Below are 4,067 nucleotides of genomic sequence, written 5' to 3'. Positions count from 1 at the left end.
CGTACTCTGCTCCACAATGGCATGCGCCAATGAAGCCAAGTTCTTTCCCGTAATCCACAGAATTAATAACCTTTCTCTTAGGTTGGATAGGGTCGTAGTGGATGTTGGGGTCTATCAGCGTCAGACACAATTTGTTTTGTTCATGTCACATACAGCTCCTACTGTTGCTAGGAAAGATCTTCCAAGCAGAAGTGAAGAGTTCCAGTTAAGCTCGATGTCTAGGACATGAAAATCTACTGGGACAAAGGCATTACAAATCTGTACCTCCAGATCTCTTATGATACCCCCTGATCGTTTTTCTGAAAGATCCACGAAGGTGAAGGATTCTGTTGAAGGTTCGATGGTCAAACCAAGCTGGTCTGCCATGATCCTAGGGAGGATACTAACTGATGCTCCTGTGTCACACATTGAATGGGGAAATTCAACACCCTTGACTACGCATGGTATTGCAAACTTCCCAGGATCACTCTTCTTCGTCAATGTGATCCTGTGTTTCATCTTCTCTCTGACTTGATGAAACATTCTCCTAATGTCCTCCTCAGTTACCTTTGTTTCTCTGAAGAACATCCACAACCGGTGTGTGAAGTAAGCTTCATCAAAAGATTTTTCGATTGGGATTCTGAGGATTCTTTTAGTGAAACCATCCATCTCCTTATCGTTAGCTTCCCTCTTAAGGTTCTTAGGAATTTTCTCCTTTCTTTTCCTTAACCTTCTCCCTTCAGTTTCCTGATCTTCTTGAACTGGTTCTGGTGAACTATTTAAAGGGTTGGGTTTTGGTTCAGGTGGGCTAGCTAATGGTTTAGGTGGTGGTCTGAGTGCGTTGATATAGTCATTATCGATTGAGGGTAACCGCACTCGGTATGTCAGAGGTGCCTGTCGATCGATGGGGGGTGTGTTGTGACGATCGACGTCGGACTCACTCTGTCGATCGATGGTTGGCTCAACCGATCGATCGATTTTATCATAGAAAGGGGAGGGTGGGTGAGGATGCTTAGCTGCGAATTCCTCATGAATTAGAATTCGAACCGCATTGCATTTAGTCGATTCAGCGGATGACGTCGATCGATGCAGGTTCATCGACATCGGTCGACACCATTGGGATCCGCCGAGACTCATGGAGCTTTCGATTTTGAAGTCTCCTTCCTCAAGCTTTTCATGTCTCACCACTTGCCAGAAATCATCATCTATGATGGCATTTACGTGGTGTTTTCCTTTATCAGCTCCTGCCTCTCTAGCGAAAGCTTCTTGCCTCTTTATAGTCTCGCCAGTCTGAATTACTTGCGTTTCAAGTTTTCTCACCTGAGTCCCTAAGGTCTTGATTTTGGTGTTCAGATTGTTGTAGGCGGAGTCTATTTTACCGTTGAAATCCACGGTGATTTGTTGTTGTCCCAACAGTACTCGATCAAGCATTTCTTCGATCTTGCTTTCCTGAGTCTGGGGTGGTGGATTCTGGTAGTAGGAGTTCGAGTAGCTTTTGCTGTTGTTGAAGGGTTTTTGAAATTGTGAACTCTGGTTACTTCTTTGACCATTTCCAAAGAAGTTTCTGTTTCCACCCTGGTTTCCAAATTTCTGGAATCCGGTACCTCCGATGTAGTTCACATTTTCTTCTCCTTCCGTATCTGCTACTTCTCCTTCAGCTGAACAGACTTGCTTCCTAAGAAGCTCGTGCACCACATCTAACTTAGCTCTTACTTCGTCCATCTGTTCCTTCCCGATAGAGGCTACAGACTTCTTCCGTTCAGAGTCAGTGTTTTTGGTGCTGCTGCTGTTAGCAAGGTTTTCGATAAGTCTCACAGCTTCCAACGGATTCCGAGTAGTGAAGTTTCCTTCACTCGCCGTATCAAGAGCCATTTGATACTGTAAGGCGAGACCTCGGAAGAAAGTGCTTAGCAGCTGCACTTCGTTAAATCCGTGGTGTGGACAGTCTCGCTGGAAGAACCTAAATCTAATCCACGCATCTTTGAAGGACTCTCCAGCCTCCTGCGAGAATGTGGAAATTTTGTTCCGAAGTTCTTCAGCGCGCGCCTCATCAAAGAAGTTTCGTAAGAAAGCATTCTTGATGTCGGCCCAGGATGTTAAAGATCCTGTGGGTTGCTGCCTAAGCCAGTGCATCGCTTCTCCATTCAGCGTGTATCTGAAGAGCTTGCACAGCAGGTAATCTTCGGGGACTCCTTCCATCCGAATAGCAGCGATTAAATCCTCGAACCGTTCTAGATGGTCCATAGGATGCTCGTGCGGTAACCCAGAGTAGGGTATCTGCGACACGAGAGTGTAGTATTGAGGCTTCAGCTCGAAATTCTGCTTCTGGATCTCCGGAAGTCGAATAGCTGATCTGTTGGAATAGTACTCATCTGGGCGATTGTAGTCGGCCAGTGGTTTCGATCGAGCGTCCTCGTCTACAGGTTGAGCAGCTCCTGTAGCATCAGCATCAGGGATTACAGTCCCCTGAGCGTCTATTTTCTGACCTGTTGCATTACGCAGATGACCGTCCTGGTCATACAGGTTTCCGTTCTCGTCCTGTGTTAGAATAATAATGTTTACATTTTTGACGACACGGTATCGATCGACGTACGCGGTGTAGTATCGATCGTTGTCGAACGATTTGGATCGATCGACGATGAAGGTCTAGTGTCGGTCGACGGTTGGTTGTGCGTATCGATCGACGACGAAGTTGTTGCGTCGAGCGATGTGGAACGTTGACCTCTACGGATGATGCGTTCCAAATGAGCAGGATCGTCTGAGAACAGCAAGTCTTTCTGATCAGTACATACAGGACGTCCGTGGGTGTCCGTCAGCACACACAGGACATTTGTGTGTGTCCATCAGCACACACAGGACGTCCGTGGCTGTCTGTGTGTGTCCGTGTGTGTCCGTCAGCACACAGAGGACGTCCGTGGCTTTCCATCAGTACACATATCAGCACGTTGGTCCTTCGACTCAGCACGCTGACCCTTCATGTGGACTGTTCGGGTGATTTTGGCCCACGTGGGCTGTCTGTTCAGTACACACAAGACGTCTGTGGTGTCCGCCAGCACACACAGACGTCTGTGGCTGTCCGTCTGTGTCCGTCAGCATACACAGGACGTCCGTGGCTGTCCATCAGTACACATATCAGCATGTTGGTCCTTGGAATCAGCACTCTGGCCCTTCTTGTGGACTGTTTGGGTGATTTTGGGCCCACGTGGGCTGTCTGTTCAGTACACACAGGACGTCCGTGGGTGTGCCAGGACATGTCAATCAGCACACACAGGACGTTCGGGCTTTCCTGTGTGTGTCCGTCAGCACACACAAGACGTCCGTGGGTGTCCGTCAGCACACACATGACGTCTGTGTGTGTCTGTCAGCACACACAGGACGTCCGTGGCTGTCCGTGTGTGTCCGTCAGCACACACAGGACGTCCGTGGCTGTCCATCAGTACACATATCAGCACGATGGTTTTTGGACTCAGCACGCTCACCCTTCCCGTGGACTGTTCGGGTGATTTTGGCCCATGTGGGCTGTTTGTTGAGTACACACAGGACGTCTGTGGGTTTCCGCCAGCACAAACAGGATGTCCGTGTCTGTCTGTGTGTCCGTGTATGTCCGTGTGTGTCCGTCTGCACACAGGACGTCCGTGGCTGTCCATCAGTACACATATCAGCACGTTGGTCCTTGGACTCAGCACGCTGGCCCTACCCGTGGATTGTTTGGGTGATTTTGGCCCACGTGGGCTGTCTGTTCAGTACACACAACATCTGTGGGTGTGTCCGTCAGCACACACAGGACGTCTGTGGGTGGCCTTCAAACACCAGGACGTCTGTGATGTCCGGTTTTGCCCGTGTGTGTTGTCAGCACACAGGATGTCCGTGGGTGTCCGTCAGCACACACACAGCACGGTGGTTGTCTTGGACTCAGCACGCTGACCCTTCCCGTGGACTGTTCGGGTGAAAAATTGGCCCATGTGGGATGTCTGTTCAGTACACACAGACGTCCTTGGGTGTCCTCAGCACACCACAGGACCTCCGGGTGTGTCCAGTCAGCACACACAGGATGTCCTGGCTGTCCGTGTGTGTCCGTTTGTGTCCGT

At 49.5% G+C, this 4,067-nt stretch overlaps 1 non-coding gene across 1 annotated transcript; it reads left to right on the top strand.

Annotated features, from left to right (window-relative positions):
- The first annotated feature begins 1,906 nt into the window (after window positions 1-1,906).
- LOC125597041 lies at window positions 1,907-2,012 on the top strand. Its single transcript, XR_007331420.1, has one exon. It is a non-coding gene; the product is annotated as a small nucleolar RNA R71 (small nucleolar RNA).
- The last annotated feature ends 2,055 nt before the right edge of the window (window positions 2,013-4,067 follow it).

This window comes from Brassica napus, unplaced genomic scaffold, assembly GCF_020379485.1.
Source record: "Brassica napus cultivar Da-Ae unplaced genomic scaffold, Da-Ae ScsIHWf_1364;HRSCAF=1938, whole genome shotgun sequence".
In the NCBI taxonomy this organism is placed as follows: domain Eukaryota; kingdom Viridiplantae; phylum Streptophyta; class Magnoliopsida; order Brassicales; family Brassicaceae; genus Brassica; species Brassica napus.
The sequence above is the reverse complement of the archived record's forward strand: the minus strand, read 5'-3'. Positions and strand labels throughout refer to the sequence as shown.